The sequence below is a fragment of the Protopterus annectens genome, chromosome 11.part0, assembly GCF_019279795.1.
Source record: "Protopterus annectens isolate FY-2018-M chromosome 11.part0, PAN1.0, whole genome shotgun sequence".
Lineage (NCBI taxonomy): Eukaryota > Metazoa > Chordata > Ceratodontiformes > Protopteridae > Protopterus > Protopterus annectens.
In genome coordinates, this window is record NC_056745.1 from 826,732,527 (window position 1) to 826,754,419 (window position 21,893).

At 40.0% G+C, this 21,893-nt stretch overlaps 1 protein-coding gene across 7 annotated transcripts in view; it reads left to right on the forward strand.

Annotated features, from left to right (window-relative positions):
- The window catches only part of LMO3 (LIM domain only 3), a 324,298-nt gene that overhangs the window by 121,634 nt on the left and 180,771 nt on the right, over window positions 1–21,893 (forward strand). Inside the window, exon 3 of one of the 7 annotated variants that reach the window (XR_006366971.1) lies at window positions 10,190–10,257. The exons of the other annotated variants lie outside the window; for them this stretch is intronic. The gene's annotated coding sequence lies outside the window, so the exon portion shown is untranslated. The remainder of the gene's footprint in view (window positions 1–10,189; window positions 10,258–21,893) is intronic. 7 annotated transcript variants of the gene reach the window in all.

Genomic DNA, 21,893 nt, shown 5'->3' on the forward strand with positions numbered 1-21,893 from the left:
CTATCTAAGCAGAAATATGACAGATCCACACGAATGGAAGTTACATCCTCAAGTGTTTACAAAGATAATCCAAGCGTGGGGAAGACCATAGATCTCTTCGCCTCCCACAGGAACCATCAATTGAAAAAGTTCTGTTCAAGGACCTTTCATCCAAAGGCCTGGAGAGTGGACGCCCTTTCTTTCAGTTGGGCAACATGGACAGTTTACGCTTTCCCACCTTTGCCTCTTCTGCCCAAGGTGCTCTTGAAAGCAAGAGCAGACAAACCGAAGATGATACTGATTGCTCCAGACTGGCCAAGACCACACTGGTACCCACTCCTGAGGAGCCTTACACATACTCCTCCCTGGACCCTACCTGTAATGCCTCTTCTACTGACTCAGCACAGCTACAAAACTCTTCACAGTCAGCTGAAAACTCTCAATCTGGCTGCATGGAAAATTCCTTAACACCACAACAGACCCTACTCTCCAAAGAGGTGCAGGATGTCATTTTGGAGGCCAGAAGGCCATCTACTAGAAAGGCTTACTCCGCAAAATGGAAACATTTTTGCGCTTGGAATGAGAAAAAAGGCCAGGATCCTAGAAAACTGAATTTGCCTCAGATATTACAGTATCTAGCTGAGCTGTTGAACAGTGGACTCTCATTTTCCTCCATCAAAATTCATGCCTCAGCCATTTCTGCAGAATACAACACTGATCCACCCTTATTCTCTCACCCACTTTTAAGACAGTTCCTCAGAGGAGCTAAGAATATAAGACCTCCAAGGAAACAACCAATACCAGCCTGGGATCTTAACTACATTCTAGAAAAATTAACATTACCTCCCTTTGAACCAGCTGCCTCTACAGATTTGCAATATTTGTCCTGGAAAACAGCCTTCCTTCTGGCCATTACCTCAGCTTGTAGGGTTTCGGAACTACAAGCCCTCATGGCTGTGCAGCCCTTTCTCATCTTCCATCAGGACAGGATTTCCCTACGAAAAAACCCTTCATTTATGCCTAAGGTAGTATCCAGGATAGCTTTAAATCAGGCCATACACTTACCTACCTTTTACCCCAATCCTCAAAACAAAGGGGAAAGGCTGCTACATTCCTTAGACATCCATGGACAGCTACGTTACTATTTGGACAGAACACAGCCCTTCAGGAAATCAGAACAACTTTTTGTGTCCTATGCTGTAGGAGCTCAAGGGAAGCCAATTTCCAAACAGACAATTTCAAAATGGATAGGCCATTGCATACAGTTTTGTTACTCCTTTCATGGCAAACCTGTTCCTACAGGCATCAGATCCCACTCCACAAGGGCCACAGCTACCTCTACAGCCTTCCTCAGAGGAGTCCCTACCAAAGATATTTTGGAGGCAGCCACTTGGAGTTCTGTGCATACCTTCACAAAACACTACCACCTGCCTTTATATTCCAAAACTAGAGCAGGCTTTGCCACTGCTGTGTTGCAGGGCATTCTGGCTGCTCCCAGTTCCACCTAGTGCCTACCACCCTGTGCGTAGCTTTGGGATTCTACCCATTTGTGATTACTGCAGCTGTATGCACGATGAACATAGTACAGTTTTGTACCTACCATAAATGTAGATGTTCGAGTGCTAATACAGCTGCAGTACAGGTTTCCCTCCCTCCTTCCCCTCTTGGTAAAGGCCTAGTGGCTAACACCTCCTCATACAACCTAATTTGGGTTATCCTTCTATGGTGTATTTGCTTGCAACTACTGATTTTTGATTATATTGCATTGCTTTACTATATATATATATGTATGTATATATATATATATATATATATATATATATATATGTATATATATATATATATATATGTATGTATTGCCTTCCTTCTGGGGGCACCTGACATCTGGGGCAAGAAAGACTGAAGAATATTGTGTCGTCTGTGTCTTATATACCCCTGTCGCACTGACGTCAGGAAAGAAAGCGACGACAACCGACGCCGGACCTACACTTTGGAATTTGGCCGACCGAGGACCCGCCTGACGGCAGAAAACCCATCTGTGATTACTGCAGCTGTATTAGCACTCTAACATCTACATTTATGGTAGGTACAAAACTGTACTTTCTGGAGATGAGGGCAGTGCTTTTAGCATTGCAAGCCTTCCATGCTGTTCTTCCTCCGGGGACAATTGCAGTTCAGTCAGACAACATGTTTGTTGTCTGGTACATCAGCAAGCAAGGAGGAATCCGATCTTACCCTCTCTGCCGTGAGGCCATGAGTGTGTGGGAGTGGGTGATCTCCACCAATCGGTTTCTGATTGCAACGCACATCCCGGGACTCGCCAACATTTTAGCGGACAGACTGAGCCGGGCTATTCTTATGCCATATGAGTGGTCTCTGAAACCGTCAGTAGCGGAGGAGATCTTCCTTACATGGGGTCACCCTTGCTGTGATCTCTTCGCATCTACTTCCAATGCGAAGTGCAGCGCGTTCTTCGCCCAGATCCCCTCACCAGGGGAGTCCCCCAGAGACGCTCTCATCCATGCTTGACCTCCCGAGTTACTGTATGCCTATCCCCCATTACCTCTCATTCCGAAGTTTCTTCAGAAAGCTTGCCGACTGGGGTGCAAAGTGATCCTCATTGCCCCGTTCTGGCCTTATCAGGTGTGGCTCCCCTTCCTCTGGTCTCATGTTCTAACTCCTCCACTGATTCTGCATCCCTGCCCGGATCTCATCTCTTATCCCTCAGGCATCAGTCCGCCTGATCTGGGCAGCCTCAGGCTGACTGCTTGGTTGCTCCAGTTCCCTTGATTGCTAGGACTCCCAGTCTGTCATCTTCAGTAAAGAATATTTTGGTGGCATCTCACAAAGCTTCCACTAGGAAGGTTTATCGCAGCAAATGGAAACGCTTCTCGGAGAAACCTAGATCCATTTACAGCCCTGGTTCCTGCAGTGCTGGAGTTTTTGTCCTATATTTTCCAACAAGGGGCTAGTTCCTCTACAGTGAAAGTACAGCTGGCAGCCATATCTAATTTTCATGTTGGCGAAAATCTAAATGCTCTGGCCTCTTTGAGATTGTGTAAAGTTTTTTTCTGAAAGGTATTTTTCTTTTACATCCCCCGTTTAAGGATTCCGTCCCTCCTTGGGACCTTACTCTAGTTCTACAGGCATTGGTGGCACCTCCATTCGAGCCAGCAGTGTCAGTAGATTTGAAAGTCCTGTCCTGGAAGCCAGCTTTTCTAGTGGCCATTACCTCGGCCAGAAGGGTTTCTGAGATCCAAGCTTTGTCTGCCGTGCCCTCTTACTTGATCTTTCATAAAGACAGGGTTTCACTCCACACGAACCCTTCTTTCTTGCAGAAAGTTGCTTCTGAATCAAATATTAACCAGATGATTAATTTGCCTGTGTTCTTTCCAAATTTCCAGAACAAGGGTGAATATAAGCTGCATTTGCTAGATGTTCATAGACTGCTTAGTTTCTATTTACGCAGGACTAAACAATTCCTTAAGTCTGACCAGTTCATGTCCTTTTCCAGACCCTTTTTGGGCAAGGCCATTACCAAGGTCTCCTTGGCTAGATGGATTACACAATGTATACTGCAAGTCTATAAAGATAAAGGTCTGTCCCACCTGGTCCTGTTAAAGCTCATTCTACCAGATCTATGGCAACTTCTGCTGCTTTTTGGTCTAGGGTTTCTCTGGATGATATCTGTGCAGCAGCGACCTGGGCAAGATCACATACATTTATTTCTCATTATAAGTTAGATTTGATCTCTAGAGGGAGAGCATCCTTTGGCTCTGAGGTGCTCAGGAATATCCTTCCATGAGGGCCTCCCAGGAGTTTTGGTAGCTGGGGACTCTCCCACAGGTTGCAGATAAATTAAGTTAACTACATCAGGTAAAGAAGTTGTGCTCACCATACCGTTCCATCTAAGTAGTTATGCTTCATTTTCTGCAACCATTCCACTCTCCTTCCCCCGAACCTGTTCTAGGTTAGTGTTGTTATTGAGTTGCTGATAGTTTGAATAGTGGCAAACTCGATCTGAGGGAATGTAGGAGATGTGAGGGATTATGGGTAAGGGATGGAGCTTGGAGCTTGGCACGGATGCTTGAAAAATGTTGCCGGCTCGCATCCGATATGGATCTGAATGCCCACAGGTTGCAAAAAATGAAGTATAACTACTCAGATGGAACATTTATGGTGAGTACATAACTTCTTTTTTCCTACTGCACCATCATCGAGTCATCAGTAAGGAACAAGCTCAGGTTGGTTTAGAAGTCGGTGCCTCACTTTTAGGGTATTGCAGGAGTAAATACAGGACCTGGAATATTGTAGCTATCTTGAAAAATGATTGTAAAAGAGAAACGTGAGAGAGGCAGTTTGATTATGAGGATTATATGCCAAGTTCTGGTAAACAGTCTACATGCCCTCATTTTTTCTCTTTAAGCACTCGTCCCTCAAGTGCACTCTTTCACATGCACCAGACCACACAGGTAGAGGGAAAAAAAAGAGTTTCATCTTGCCCTTTGGCATAAAAGTGTAATCTGTGGTTATATATTTACCAAATCTGTACAGTTTAAATGTTCAGTATCAAATGATTATGACTATTTCAATGTCAAAAGACTGATGTGATATGTCTGTCAGAACCATCCAGTAAACATATGCAAGACACAAACTCCGTAGGAGATTTTCAATTGCCTAAGGCCATAGGTAAGAGGGGGATGTCTAACAGAAAACAAACCCAGCCTGCATTTTTTTTTTATTTTATTAATGCAAGCTTTTGTTATGGGAGAAGTAGTTGCTTAAAAATGTATTTTGCACCTTTTCTTAGTGCGGTTGTAACCCTATGGAGTGATTGGAGTTGTGACTCACAAAATGCTAAGTAGAGATTGCAGTTTTAGTGAAGCAGGCCTTTTTGGTGCTATGTTAGTAGTGTGCCCCTCCGAGGGACATATTTTGACAAATGACATTGTGTTCTGCAGCTGGACATGAGGTGGTATAGTGGTAATAAAAACAATTGTATTAAATTACATTTTTCCTTTCCATGCTGATATTCCACACTGCTTAGTTTCAAATCACTTTGAAGCAATGAACAGCAGAATTGTTTGGATTGGAGGTGGTTGGGAAACATTTTGTGGTGGTCATCCTAGCATGCTCATGAAGAAAGTCTCCTGCAAGCATTTGTTTAACATGTTACATAGTGGTAAAGAAGGCCACTTGACTGACTGTTGCCTGCATGAATAAGTAGAATTGAAGGAGAGCAAAGAATATAACTTTGCATTTCATACCAATATGAAAGCCTTCATGCCACAGCCATTTGGAAAGGTACAAACACTACTTTTGTAACTTGTTACATTTATTCATGTTCAGAATTTAGAAAGTACATATTTGTTGGTGGTGTGAGTTAATGTTCTTACTTTTCCACAATAATTGAGTAGATCATCCACATAACATTGTATGGTGTAGTTATTTACTTCTTACTAAAGTTTTAAAACTCCAGTATCTTGCATATGTTTTTAACTTTTCCTTCTAGCTCAGCCGGCCAACATAGTTCATCCTGCCAGTCTCATATGTCCAATCACTTGCTGCTAATTCCTCTAATGTTACTCTGTCCATATCTTTAGTTCAGTTCCCATTTTCCTCCTGTGTGCAACATCTGTGAATAGATTTTGTATAATCACTGTTAGTAGTTAATTAGTGCCACTTGCAAGTGGCTTCAGTTTTTTTTTAGTCACTTCTAATGGCTTGGAAGTAGAGCTGGTTTGCATTCATGTCCCTGAGTTTCTATATGTACATTAACCCTCTTGAATGATGTGTTCTGTTTCATGCTGTGCATACTGATTGCTAGTCATGCTATAAATATTGGCTTAGCTGATTACTTTTTTTTTTTTTTTGTCCTCCCAAACTGAATCTGAAAATGATCCATTGAGATCACTGTCCTAGCCCAGTTAGCAAATGCAATCAAACTAACTTAAACCGGATTAGCTAACCAACTACCTGTTTAAATATTGGTTGTGCCTAAAATCTTGGATGGTCCTTACGATGAAACATAGAAGCCCAAGATGAGAACTGTTGAAAGCAGAAATTGCAGAATTTTAATAAACCGAGTGGAATATCTTGGTTTACGAATGAAATGTAACTTATGCGTCTTGAGTGCACTAAACTTTTTGTAATTTGCTGCTTGTTGCAAATTTTGAATGAAAAAGGTCTCTTTGATCAGTATGTTTTTCAGTTAACAGATAAATCCAGCCATGTAAGCATATGTTGTGGTACCAAATCTCAGTTTTCCAAGTACCCAACCAGCTGCACAGTTCATACACCTACAGTGGTATTTTTTAATTAAAAATGTGGGCATCTGAGTTATTGACAAGATGACTGTCACGGAGGTTGGCAAATCTTTGTTTTCTTTTGGAAAATAACAGTAAGGTGACAGGCATGCATCTGAAATACATTGCCAGGAAAATGTAAATTATGTAAATTTCCATTGAAACCAAATGCATTTCTCTGGTGTCACTTGACCTTAGAGTTAAAGTAACAAAAAAAGTGCATATTTACAGATTCATAAAGATCCAGCCCATCCTTAGTTTTAAGTCAGTCCATTCACAAAATGCATTAATCTTTGCTTGAATTTTCAAGAAGGGTTTACTGGAGCTTCTCAGAGATTATCTCTGGATTGCAGAATTGAAAACGGATGTAATCCAGAAAGCTCAACAAGTGACATAACTAACTAACAAGAAACAGAATACAAAGGATTAGTCCAGGTAACATCACTTTAGCTAGCAGATCTGGGAGACTCACTGATCTTATGCCTTCCCTTTGGGAGGAATAAAGATGCCTTGTTGAAGTTTCAAGTAGTTTATTCAGTTAAGTAGATAGATGGATGAACGTTTTTGTTTTAATACATTACATTCAACAGGTCATTTATTTAAAGCCAGTTACAGACTGTAGTGGGTGGGTCCAGGAAAGCAGATTGTTTTTCCATCTCTCAGATTTTCCTCCAATGAGCCAATCCCAAAGCTTAGAGGTTAGTCCCTTATTTGAAAAAGCCACACCAGTTTTGCAGGAATAATCTTCTCAGCAGCCTCTGGAACCTCATTCTTAAAGTGTTGTCATGTTTTATTTGTTAAAAATAAAAATAAAAACACACCATGAGCTTACCACTATGCAACTACGTTTTCTTAAGAAAACACTTTTTCACCTGAGCTTCACTAGCTCCATCTAATAGAGTGGTTTGTAAAATGGTTAACAGTTTAATCTTTGAAAATGCCTGCTTTTAAGGCAACACCTTGATGGAAATAAATTCTTGTTCAGTGTGCAAGTTCTGTATTAGCATGCAATTGATTTTTCAAAGTAACTAGTTATTTCATGTGGTAGTTGTCAGCATTTGTAAATGGTGTTACATTAGGGACGACAGTCCTCATTTTAACTTTTTATGGGGATATTGCATTGAGCCCAGTGGCTAATTTCAGACATAGCCTGGTAAATGAAGTCACAGCAACAAAGATAGTGGTAACAACAGGGAGAAATACAAATATCAAACTTATAAAGAGAGAATATTGCGTGCATATCAGTTACTGGAAAAATAGATGAGTATTTGCTAATAATTGCATATTTCAGCTGTCAAATACAAAGCACAACAAAACCCATGGTGTTTAAGGCAGCATATTTTTCAAAGACTGAATAGGGCAGTAAAGTTGCATGCAGGTATAACCTAAAATAGCAAGGAAGTAAACATATTTACATATTATGTACAGATGGCCAAAAACATATTTGGGGGGCTACAATTCCTGAGAAGAGTACAGGTTGGTAGGAACAGTGTCAGAATTGGTGGAGGTGGTTAGCGTAATTCTGTATGTTGACTGAAAAGAGTTGTTTTCATTTTAAATTGTGGTTCTGATTTGGATTGTGAGGTGCTTGAGATAGGATAGTGACTGTCGGAATTTAGGGGTTAGGATGCAAACTGCATTATAGTTTATTTCTGTGTGGCTGCAGATTGTTTACAGTGAATGAGAAATATTTATTAGGTTGGAGGAGCTTGAAGACAAGTGAGCCTAACATCAGAAAGGTTCTTTGTTTTACTGGTAACCATTTGTTTTCTTGTGAGTGGTGCATTGGATTGCACTGATCCATTATATTTAGTTTGAGACTTATGAAGTGTAGATAAGTTCTTACAGGAGGCAACAGCTAATAAACAAACCCATATTCAAGTCTTGTGGAGAAGACTCCTTTCCCACTACACTTGGAAAGGTAAGTAGAAATGTTCCTGGTCTACAATACTAGAGAGTTGATTTCCTTTCTAGTTTTGTCTGCGTGGGCTTGGAAGTTGTTTGATCTAGCCAGATGCCTAGATATTCGAAGGTTGAATATGTTCGGCTAGTGCTACTGCTGTTGTTGATATCCATGTTCCTTTGATGGAACTTTAGCAAGCTGTTTGCATGTACAAGATAGCATATTTTGTGTTTTTATTTTGTTTTATCACAGTTGAAAAGAACTTTTATTGTTGATTAGCCAATTGTTAGGTGAGTGTAGGTATTGTGTAAAGTGGTTTTAGATGACTGAGTGGAGAGGTCAGATTTGAAAATGACAGTATCATTGGCATGTAAAAGTCAGAGCCTTGAGGGAAAGGAAGTGGGCAGATATTTATAAAGCTTAAGAGCCGTAATGCATGTATACGGCCCTATGCAGTCCCTTTAAATAAAGGAGCTTGTTCTGTGAGGGATAAACCTATGTTAACTCTGAAGAGTCTGTCTGTTGAGTTTGTGCTGATGGTAAAGTCTAACAGTCTATGGAAAATAAGGGAGTGGTCTACAAGATGTAAGGCTGTTGTGAGCTCTTCAAAGAGGAACCCTGTGGTATTAACTTTGTCAATATTTCTGTGAATGTCCAGAGAACAATTGCCAGGCTCTGCCGTGTCAAAAACCATGGTGTTTAAGGCAGAGATGATGATATTTTTGTCGATATTCAGAGAATTTGAGAGAAATTGTTACTTTTTTCAAGACATTTGCAGAAAGTTGGTAGAATGGATGCATTGTCGGTTGAAGATGTGTGGCACTTTGGTTTTGGGTGTGTTAGGAATGGTTTGAGTAGGATTATTTCCCAGATATGTCATGACACTGTTTTTAGACAACAATTCTGTATGTGAAGTAAGGGAGTTATGAGGAAGTCTTCAGAATAGTAGTTGAACCAAGGATTAAGATTGTAATGGTGTTTTAGGGAGAGATGAGGGGGCATCTGATTTAAGTGTCCTGTTTAATTTTAGGTGCCGGGCACAAATCGTCATTGTTTTAGAGTTAAGCATTTAAACACTGTCTCACCTGAAATCATTCACTTCTTTTTTATCTTTGCTGTCTTAGTGTTAAAGTACTCCTTGCAAACTTTAGAACAGTTGTGACAGTAAGAAGTGTGGTAGTTGAAATCCTTTAAAAAGCAATTCAGAGTACCGTTTGTAATTTTTTTTTTTTTTGCTTACAGGATTTTGAATTCAGACGTTTCTTTTTTGGACCTTATACTGTGTGAGAATCAGCAGTATAAATGTTTAACCAGTGGATAATTTTTAGAATGCTGTCCTGTGCGTCTCCTGTTCCTTTGTCAGTTTTAAATGCACAGCATTCATAGAAAGTTTGTTTTGTCTACCTCTTTGTTCAAAAAGTACTTGTTCACACTGCCAGGAGCCCTGCAACATTTGTTGAAAGTGCTTTCCTTTTTATCAGCAGTTTTTTTTTCTGGGTGATGTTATTCAGTTGTACTTTTTGAAGCTGTGACAAGATAGCATTGCCACCTCAGTAACACTCCATCTTCTAGTTCATTCTGTGCTGGGGGGCCTTCTTTGAAAGGTTGTATGTTTTTTCTCACTCTCTGTTTACACAGGTTTTTTCTGGGGTGTCCGAAATTCTCCTACACTAAAAGAATGTTTCATACCATGTAATATTCGGGCAGTATCTATGGTAGATTCATAGTGACAAAGAGTTGGTAACTCAGCAGAATTACTCTGTGCAGACTCCTATACTGCAATTTACAATAAGCAAGACCCACAATTCATGCATTTTAAACTGCCCCACAAGTGATTGTGGATACATTTTATGGCAAACTGCCCTTTTAACTTCATGCGAATAGAATGAAACTGTCACCCTGAACAATAACAGTTTGAAGTGTCATGATTTCTGATTCACTGTGGCCATTTTGAACAATAAAGACAAATTTAGCTGATTGCGTCCATTTGTGATGTTTTTAGAGTTTGTCCTGCTGAGGAGGAGCATTCATTTTGTACCTGCTTACTTTACAAAGGCAGTGTTGGCAGCTGTAAGTATGTAAGCCATTTTGCAGTTTCTGATGCAATTCTCACTGGGGAACTCCTGCTGCTGAAACACTGTAAAAGTAATGTAGAAAGACACAAGTTTATTCTTACCAAGAGTATGTTATGTGCAGGCACCAGCTAATGTGATTGCATTGCTGCTTATTTACCAGTGCACTACTAAAATTCCAGCCCTTTAAATAAATTTTTTTCCACATAAACCTTTTTCTTTGCTGTGCTACAGTTCTATATTTGATGCCATTCTATTTACAAGTACTATTGCTGTTGGCTGCTAGACTGTATAATATCCCTTTAAATAGCTGTTCACTTTTGCATGCAATTCCCTTTACTGTAGAATCTCTGAAAAAAACTGATACTGCTAGTACACATTGTTGAAAAGTACAATGCATCCAAGTCTTTCTCCTGCTTGTACAACTTGAACTTCTGGAAATATCTGTGAAAACAAATTTAAATAAGTAAACTGTGAACAGATAATCAGTTGTGGCATGTAGGCTCACATCTGTGGCTTTAACTGCTTAAGGTAATTTAAGTTTCAACTGCTTGTCTATAGGTTACTAACATCACTGGTGCTTTGCTTTTCTTTGCTTTATTTTGGGTATGTCTATATTTATAGTCACTAAATAAGAATCTGAACTGTTGAGGTATGTACACTGAATTGGTGTGAGTAGTCCGTTGTTAGTATTGTACTCACAAATGTTTCCAATTATGATATTAATTGCATTACAGTGGGATTTTAAAGACTGCAGAGACAGAAAAGGAAAACAAGTGAGCTGTTGGTTTTCTGTTCTGTGCCTTGTGGTGCTTTGGTTGTCGTCAGAACTTGAGTAAATCAAGTTTAATTTTGCTTTCTTCACCCTTATTTACGCTCAGATTTCTCACTGCAGTTACTACTGCTATTTTGTATGTAGTTTAAGCTTGCCCACATCTAAAGGCTCATTTACAGGACTAAGACACAAGTAGTACATAGCTGAAAATGTTAAAAAAAACATGTATTGACAAAAAAAAAAAAAAACAAGCACACAAAAACAAAACCTCACTGCAATTCTGGTTACTTCTATGCTTTCATCACTGAATGTATGTTGAACTCTGAACTCACACCAGTTATAATTACTTGTCCACTTTGTGTTAACTGTCAGACTAATGATAAAAGTAAAGTTGTACCTGTGTCCTAGGTTTGCTTTTCTGAAGAGGTTGTTACTTGCATTCATTTTGTACAAACCTCTGGCAATGACATTCATTTTTTTTAAATATTACCAGCAGTGCACTAAGGTCCTGTGTGCAGAAATAATTTATTGATCTGCTAGAAGCAAATGCAGATTAAACACATTTTACGTAAAATGATATTAACATCATAGGGCTTTCATAGCCTCCCCATGTTTCCACAGGCACATTTTGATAAAATATTTGGAGAAAAGCCTTGTCTCACTTCAAAGATGGTCTTTTTCTTTGATTTGTAGAGGTTTATGAGCTTTAGTTAAAATTCTGTGTGCTGTGCATTCATACTGCATTTTCAAATGTTTCAGAAGATATCAAGTAAAAAAATTGACACAACAAAGGAAACACCTTCGATTGTACTACTTTATTTATGAGATGATGTCGTGTGTACAGCAGTGAAGAAAACTTCCGATGGCAGTAGTGTTGTAAAGGATATGCCATTTCCTTGAAAGATGTCTGTCTTTATGGCATTTTTTTAAATGGCTCCAGTTTTTTAAATTTTTACTGAAGTCAGTAGTATAGAAGCTTAGCACTGCATTATTTTTTTGACATGCAGTTCAGTTTTGTTCATTATGGATGCTTTTTAAACTTCATATTGTGCCTCAAGTGGTAGCAGGTAGCAAAACATGGCACTTCAGCAGTTCTTCAGAATGTGATAACTGATTTTCTTGTAGCTTTTGTTATAAGTCAGTTTATCATTACTGGTAGGGTAGCAGGCTGTGCCTGGAACATATATCAACACTGTATTCAACCTTGGCTGTCCCATCACCATGGAGATCTTAAGAAGAATGGTTAGGTTTGGCTACAGTGATGGGTTGCATAGTCCTGTGTCACTGCTACTAAAACTTGATACTGGCTGGCTTTTTGTCTTTGATTTCAAATTAAGCCTGTAGTCATCCCAGTAGCTTGTTCTCCATCTGAATTTTGATGTCTGCTTGCAGGAGCAAAGCCAGGATTTTTTCGGTTGTGCACCCACTTCTAGAACGCAGCTCCCCTCCACATAAACAATGCATCTTTTGGGCAGCATGCCACGTCCTTTCTGAAAAACACCTCATGAAGCAAGCTTAAAAAGAAAACCCGTTTAGCCTGCTTGACATTGGGGTGGGTGGGCTTAACATAAGAAAAATGTAAACACGGGGCCTTTTTAAATTTAAATTCTAACACTTCTCTTTGCAGAAAGAATTATTTAAACAAATAAATATATCCTAATATGTAGGTGGCATATGCCTGACTAAGCCCTTATTTACGTACGTACTGCTGTGTGTTCTAAGTTGTTATAGTTCTTTGTCTAGAAAGGAATAACAGCTTATATGACGTGGCTGATATGTAGCAGTGGAGTTACTCCCTTTGATTCTGGTGGGTAACTGTTCCCTCTAAAACTTAATAACTTGCCAAGTGTGATTGCACACTGTAAAATATAACAACCTTCTAAACTCTGTTCTGTTTTAAATGCCTTGGACTAACACACACACACACACACACACACACACACACACACACACACACACACACACACTCCTCCACTCAGTATGTCAAATTACATCGCCCTTATAAAGGGAAAGATGAATGTAACTGTATATAATTGTGCAAAATCATCCAAGAGGGCAAGCAGCTAAATGGTAGCAACTAGAATATAGCCTACCTCTCTCCTTGTAACAACTAGAATATAGCATACCTCTCTCCTTGTAACAACTAGAATATAGCCTACCTCTCCTTGTAACAACTAGAATATAGCCTACCTCTCTCCTTGTAACAACTAGAATATAGCCTACCTCTCTCCTTGTAACAACTAGAATATAGCCTACCTCTCTCCTTGTAACAACTAGAATGTTGCCTACCCCTCTCCTTGTAACAGCTAGAATATAGCCTACCCCTCTCCTTGTAACAACTAGAATGTTGCCTACCCCTCTCCTTGTAACAACTAGAATGTTGCCTTCTCCTCTCCTTGTAACAACTAGAATGTTGCCTACCTCTCTCCTTGTAACAACTAGAATGTTGCCTACTCCTCTCCTTGTAACAACTAGAATGTTGCCTACCCCTCTCCTTGTAACAACTCGAATGTTGCCTACCCCTCTCCTTGTAACAACTAGAATGTTGCCTACCCCTCTCCTTGTAACAACTAGAATGTTGCCTACCCCTCTCCTTGTAACAACTAGAATGTTGCCTACCCCTCTCCTTGTAACAACTAGAATGTTGCCTACCCCTCTCCTTGTAACAACTAGAATGTTGCCTACCCCTCTCCTTGTAACAACTAGAATGTAGCCTACCTCTCCTTGTAACAACTTGAATATTGCCATATAATAATCTCCTATGTAAAACACTATATGACTGCATCTGGTGTTCTAAAATTCAGGCTTATCAACAAATAAATTCATAATCAGCTTCACTCTGATACAGATAATGCAGCAGACCAAAAAATGATGAAGCCGTGTTACCCGTTTTTCTACCTCCGCCCTAAACTCTGGAGTGCTCTTCTGAACAATATTAGGAATTGCATTCTGTAGAAGAATTTATGGAGAAACTGCTACGGCACCAACAAAAATCAAGCCATGTGTTCCTGTTTTAGATAGCCTTGCATGACTTAATAGAATCTCATTATTAAAAACCACCTACAAGCTATTTTTCTGCACTCTGTAATTAATTTCACCCGAGAACAATCCTCACTTCTTGAACATGTTGCATATACCACTGTAATTACGCCTGTTCTCCACTGCCTACTTTTCATGACAGTGTCATTAATTACGTTACTGTGCACTTAACTTATTCTTAGACAACTTGTGTGCATAGTTTCAAATGCTGTGACTGTGTGGAACAGTCTAACGGTATAAATGTTTACTTCTTAAGTTTATGTTCTTTTTTCTGTAGCTTGCTTTTTGTCATTATTTCATGCACAAATTGTATTCCCAAGCTGTAGCTAAAACCCTGTGAATCGGTCCATTATCCTGGTGAATAAGCTTGGGTGGATACATAAGAGAAATAGACAGATAAAAAATGAATCTGTTTGCTGAAAAAATTAGCATAAACTGCCTATGATGAAGCCTGATTTCCGATCTGTAGTTTGCAGGCAAGCAACTTTTCTGCATTATTTGTGTCATTATTGCAGTTAACTAGTGTGCCCGTTTCCACGTAAGCCAGAATATAAGGTGCTTCTGTTCTTTCAGTTAAACTAATCTATACTGTCATTCACTACCTTGTATTTTTTCTTTGGTCTTTTCTGCAGTAGTGGTTGTAACTTGTGAGCTACTGCACAACTAAATGTTTGTTGGTTTATAGTTCATCTTTGTATGGAGTCTTGTGATTTGACTGACAAAAGCTTATTTTGCTCTTGATCTTGAACAGTACCTTGTCAACATTTTTTTGTAGTCGGGATCCACTGCGAGTCTCTAAAATACACAATGCTATTATCACAAATGATCAGAGTATACCTAAATGTGTGGTGTCACAAGCAAATAGCATATTTAAAAAGTGTTTTTTTTCTTCTTTTTTGTAGAAGTGTGAGCTCTCTCCATTTCCGTACATTTTTTTATTGCTGCACCTCTGGGAATGTGTGGTCATTGACAAGCAGTGAAAAATGGTCTTACTCATTCTCTTCGATGCTGCAAGATCGATCATACACTATTTCTGAGCCTTGCTTACCATGTGTAGAATACTGCACCTTGAGCTGTCATGCTTAGCTGTGGTACACAGTACTGCAGTATGAACAGTTTGATCTAATCCACAGTAACCACTTTAAGGTTTGCACCAAAACTAAGCATGCTGATTAGCTGTGTTTACCTGATCACCAGCTTTTTTTGACTTTGAACTCTCATTTTCAATTCAGTCCTGTTGTAGAATTCATCTGTCCCTTTGCATTCACTGCATTATTTTCTTTCTGGAACTGTGGTGCTCAGGGTTGATGTTGACTGGCCAGTCTTTTGTGTAGTTCTGAATCCCCAGTACTGTAATGGAACAGTGGGACTTTCTCTTATTCTACTGGGTGCAGCCCAGTGTTCAGGTGAAGTGGTGTGCCACTTGCTGCAAATTACCTTTTCGTGGCTTACTAAAATAACTTACTAAAATAACTTAAAACGTGTACATGAAGACCGAATTTCTGAGCTGTGATTTGCAGCTGTGTAACTAACTTAAGAGTTGTGTAGTGGTATTGCAGTCACTGCAGTGGATATACTACGAGTCGTGTGTTGGACTTGGAGGTTGCACAAATCACAGAGCTTCACTGACTTTGATTCACCAAAGGAAATGCTCAGACATTGGCAGTACTTATGGTAGAAGGCTATTGTGCTTGGACTGGGTGGAAGGTATTGGCCAGAAGGGTACAGCTTTTAACTTGGCATGAGCCAGAACAGATTCAGACAGGCAGAGTCCATTTAATTGAGCAACTCTGCAACGTGCTGTCCTGTTTTGAACCTCCACCTAATGTCATCTTTTCATCTTTGCACTAATAGATTAATTCCATCCAGTTTCCTGTCGGACAGCACTCGGAGTGAAGTTTTAGTATTGCAAGCTCAGCTTCCTGAATTAGATCTGTCTCTGTTACATGTACCACTTTGTCCTCTTGGTCATTTTGGCCTGTATGGACAGTTTGTTTCTTATTTAACCATTCCTGCTGCATTACTGACTCTATGGTTGATCTGTGTGTAGGTAATTTTGGTCTTGAATATAAAATAGCATGTGGAGCTGTGGATAAGTACTTCCCATACTCTGGAACAGGCTACCCATCTATGTCAAGCAAAGTTCTTCATTACCACTCTTCAAGAAAAATCTTGATGAGTGGATGGGCAATAGGAAGTACACCCCAGGGATCACTTCTGTGTCTCTGCTCGATAGTGGCACAGGAAAATAACTTTCTTGGGTGGCGTAAGCCAGGGAACATTGTTGGCTAAGCTTACATAGGCCCTCTGGCCGATAGCCTAGTACCTACCTATGAACCTATGGATGATAAGTTTCTTGGCTATAGCCATCAAAACTCTTTGTATAGTCTCTAGTAGGCTCCTGCTCTCTACAGCCAGGATATTTGGAGACATCTGTTTTGTATGTGACACTGTCTGGATTCGGCTTTTTTCGAAGTGATTCTGCTGTCCCTTTCCAAATGTGTTTGCTTGGAGGGCCATATGTCCAGTCATGGAATTTAGCCAATACCCTTAGTGGCCAGGCACAGCCTTGTGCCTTTTAAGTTTTTTGAACCACTGAAGAATCAATACTGATCAAGTTTTCAGCAGACTTCATCATTTGTTAATAGAAATGTTTGGTTGCTTCTTTTCTTGTGTTTGTCTGTTGTTGAAATTGGTTTCTACATGCCAATATAGCAAATACTTATCTGAATTTATACAACAAAGCTTTAAATGGCCTGCAGCAGATAAGGGACCCTCATGTATCCCTGTAAAAGTAGTAAAGAGTCTCCTAGTTGCTCAGTCTGATAGCTGGAGAGATTATTTCGGTTTGGTACTACTGTTTTGATGCAGTTATTTACATGATTGTACATGGTTTTTGTAAATATTTTTGCATAGGTCATAGTATTCTCTGAGTTTGGTGGGGCTTGAAATTTAGCTGTGTCATCACTAAGTAGGAGGTAGTTAACCATTCTTAAAGGATCCAGGGTTTGCTACGAGTCCAAGCTTTATATTTATTTCGTGGGTGACTGCTTTGTGATCTGATCTGACCAGTTAGGACAGTACATTGTGGGGGTGCAACATTTCCTCATATTTGTGAGTACCAGATCCAGAATGTCTGTCCCCGTAATAGGTGTGCAGACTAGCTGTTCCAGGGTGTTTACATTGAACAAATCTAGGAATCTTTGTGCTTGCATGTGTGTGTGTGTGTGTGTGTGTGTGTGTGTGTGTGTGTGTGTGTGTGTGTGTGTGTGTGTGTGTGTGTGTGTGTACGTGTGTGTGTGTGTGTGTGCGTGTGTGTACATGTGTGTGTGTGTGTGTGCATACATGTGTGTGTGTGTGTACGTGTTCCAGTTTATTTTGGAGTAGTTGAAATCGTCCATGAATATGGTGTTGGGCTGATTAGTGAGTGACTTCAGTACATTCAAGTGCCTGGTATGGTTATCCTTAGTCAAAGATGGGGACCTGTAGCTGGTAAGGATTTGGTATGGGACTTTATCAGAGGTTAACTAGACATAGAGTAGCTCAAGCATGTCATGTTTGACCAATCTTGAGTTGTGCTTACATTTTATGAAGATCGATACACCTCCAACTCATGTCTCTTCTTGTGCAGTAGCCAGTCTAAATGTGTGGAAAACTTTATAGCCTTGCATCGCTTGGGTGCCTTCCACAGTTTTAAACCATGTCTCAGTAACTGCACCAATGTTAACATTCTTTGCCTCTGTTAAGGCTCTGGGGTCCTAGATTTTAGGTTGAAGTTAGCTTGACATTCAGATGTAATATTATGAGACTGAGGTATAAAATTGGTCTTGCAGAGTGGCTACCTAGAAAGCTGGCTATTTTTTGTGTTCTGCAAACTGTATGCTTTCATACACACTAATGTTAAGCGTGTCTTTGGCATACACTGCAAGACAAAGGGACTTGTGAATAACATTTCAGAAGTTTACTATAAATGAAGAATGCTTTTATTCTGGAATTTTGTTATGTTCTGGTTACCTTTACACTGGTGTAGTACGCTGTGGTTATGTTCAGGAGTAAGGAGCTGTTTATTAGTAATGCAATGTGTTCGATTGATAAAGAGGGTACAATGTACTAGGAAGAACCTGAGGCATCACTGTGAACGAAGAGATTGAGAAGAAGGTGAAAGTGTGGACTATGGGATAAAATAAACCGTTGCAGGTAAAATTTCTGTTGGAAAGGAAAAGAGCAAGTGTTTGTTTTGTGATGCCAACAAATGCTTTTATTAATTCGTTTTAATTTAACTGGGTAAGTGGACTGGTCTGAGGAGCACATTTCAGCCACAAACCAGACCAAATAGGCGAATACAGAGTATATGCAAAAAGCAAAGTTCAAACTATCACCCATCCCATGTAAGAAAGCATAGGAACAAAAGTTACAAAAATGGGGGTGGGGGTCTATAACATATTAGTGCTGGCAGTGGGGTATTTGTGTCTGCTCTGTTAGGAAATAGGACATGAAGGTATAAAGTATGTAAGCCAGCTTGGTCCCCTTAGCATTATATTACTGGCCTGGCTCCCCTGTGCCTCATGTCCATGCTGGGTCTGCCAGCTAATTCCATCCTTCCCCCAGACTTACTCTAGTATTGCTGGAGCCAGTTATGGATCCTGTGTGCGACCAAGGGGCTTGGCTGTCTTTCCATCCAAACAGTTTTTTTTTTCTTGATGTGCTCTATCCACTCCCTTCCCTGTCTTCCATGCTTGTTGACTGTGTCCGAGGGTAACCCCCCCCCCTTCTTTGGGTCATGCCTCCCCTAAGGGTGCATCAGTGACGAATGCCCTCCCACCCGGGATAGGAATACCCCTTCCTCCCTTCTCCTCAGTCAGTCCCCAAGATGCTAATCGAAGCCAGCTTACGTGGGCCGTAGTCAGGGCTTTGTCCCACTACACCCCTGCAGCGGCTGGCCATATTTTACTTTTTGAGGGCATAATGGTTGGTATCCTTTTGCATTTGTTAAAAGGCATCCGTGTAAAAAGGTAGCGATCCTGACATAAATGCAATTGCAGAGCGGCTGAAAGATGGCACTTGAATGAAATGGGATTTCTACAAAAAGAAATTGTTGCGGTCAGGGTTTGTTCTGAGGTGCACTGACCTTGATGATGATTCTGTAAAGTTTGGATGATGCAGAAGGCAAAGCCGCCAGCAGGAGTGATTTGGGAGGGCTTACCCCCTTCAAAAATCTGTACAGAAGCTGTTTTGATCAGCACTGTGTAAAGTGAAAGTAATTCTGTGCTCCTTTCATACAACCCCAAAAAGACAGTATTTGTTAGGAAAAGCTGCTGACAATAAAATTAAAAGGACTTGCTGGCAAAAATTAAAAGGACTGACTGGCAAAAGATAGTAATGCTGAGGGCAAAAAAATCAAAAAGTTGCAGAGCAGTAAAATGGAAGAATTTCAGGTCAGAACACAGCCCAAAAATAGGGTATCGGAAGGTAAGCAGCCAGAAAAGGACATTAAGGCGCTTGTGGTGGTTGGGTAATGTTGAAGTGCATGGTGGAAGTGATAGAAGAAGTTTTTTACAGGCATATTTGCAGATCTTTCCTTGTACAGACTGATAGTGAAGGCTGTGTGGGTGGTCACGCAATTTATTCATGGTCTAAACCAATAGACATGCTAAAAGCGACTACGTAAATTCATACACCTTACAGTGGGAGTTATTGGGAGTTGAGATTTATTCTCGGAAAAGTTGCCGAATGTTCTTAGTATGTATGTATTGAAAGAACTGGAAGAAGAGAAGAGTCTTAATTGAAACATTAATGGGCCTCTCGGAAATCTAACAAAAAGGGGGCAGTGCTTTATAGGTCGGAGGTGAGATATAGGGATATGTCATCTTCAGAGAAAGACTTAAAACCACCTTTTTGATAAAATAGGAGAATATGAACTAAGAGGGGAATACAGTAAAGTAATTTTGAGTGGCATAGAGGGTGGAGTAGAATTAGGAAGAGATTAGAAATATCGGTTTATCCTTTAGGTGGGATAATGGACTAGATGTGCTAAGTGGTCCTTATCTAGAAATGTAGTGCTTTTTTAAACGTTTAATGGAGGACAGGCTTTGTCATTTTCACAGATGAATTAAAACATTATTGAAATTGAAGGTGGGGGGCAGGCTCATGAAACACACGGAGCTGTTTTATAACTATGTATGTTTAGAATTGTCATTACAGTCCCAGGGATATGACTGCAGTGTTTAGCTTCATGGCTTTTTCAGTGACATTACAAATCATGTGTTTCACTGTGCAGAACTCTTCCTAAAGTCAGATAACTAGCATCAAGATCTCTTTAAGAGATGTGGAAGTACAAAAAGAAAGGGACAGAGGTAAAACTGAGATGCACTTATGGATGAGTGGGACTAAAAGGTTGCAAAGCATTTTTGTATGGATTTTCCCTTGGAAATTGTAGCCTGTCTTGCATTCCAGTTGTGAAATGCCACGAGAATAAAATGAGTACAGTTGGAAAACCATATCTTTGCACACTTTTTGATGATTGTTGTGCATAGTTATTGTAACAATGATCGCCAAGTTTGTTTGTGTCTTTCGGCTTTTCCCGGTTAGGGGTCGCCACAGCATAACTCCGGTCCGCTAATGATTGGTAGTTGATTTTTACGTGCTGAGTTACCAGCCCTGACGCACAGCCTTCTATGAAGGTAAGCCCATTCATGCATGTCTCCACGCAGAAGACGCTCTAGCTGAGAATCGAACCGGACACCGTCTTACTGTGAGGCGACAACACTACCGCAGCACGCCAAGTAAAAGATGCAAAACCACATGCCTGGTATGTTGTGTCGATAAACTGTTGTTTATCCACACCCTTGGTGTATCATCTACTGCTTTGGTGTATGACCAGAACTTCTAAAATTCCCCTACACCTCATCGTAGTTACGATACTTGCTAAATTGCAAGCAGGTGTGCAGCTTGCCCCTGTAGATATAACTTTAAACCCACATCCACTCTTAGTATTAAACTGGTAAAATAAAAATTAAACTGAAACATGGATAGCGTTTCCTAGTCATTGCAAAAAGGGATCCCAACACCCTCATAATACCATAGCCCACCTAAAACAACATCTACCCAGAGTTAAAAAAAAAAAAAAAAAAAAAAAAGAAACTGAAATACAGACTCCAATTATCTATTCCCTACTGTCTAAAAAGAAATAACTTTGCATGCTCATAACAAAATTCATACTGGCAGTCCCCCTAAAACAGCCCTTCCCACATAAATCTGCTGTCTAGAAACTAAATTTATTTATTATTAGAATGAAAGAAGTTAAAACAAAAGAACAAAAGGCACCAACTGCAATTAGCCTGTCAGAAAAGGGCATTACAAGCAAATTATTATTTTTTAAACTAACTAAAAATAAACTTAAAACAATAACTGAACTGCAAAATGAACATGGTAACCAGCAACCAAAACCGTGAACTACTAAAATACCTAATATAAAAGAACTGTAACTGTCACATAAATATGAAGAAAAAAAATTGCCTCTGCAGGAACCTGTGTAATCTACCCAAAGTCCAGTAGAAGTTAAGGCAGTTAACATGGTTAATCATAGTGTATAGAAATTGCTACTCTAAATAAATAATGGGAGGAGAATACATTTGTGGTGTGAATTACTGTTGGAATGTAGAACTCAGTCTAGGTTCACCACATATGAAATTTGATCTGTTCGATCCTCAGAGAGTCTTTTGTGTGGCAACATGCGTGAACGGGCATTCCTTCGTGGAAGGTTGTGCATTAGGCCCGGCAAGCCAGCACGTAAAACTCTACTGCCAATCATTAGCGGACCG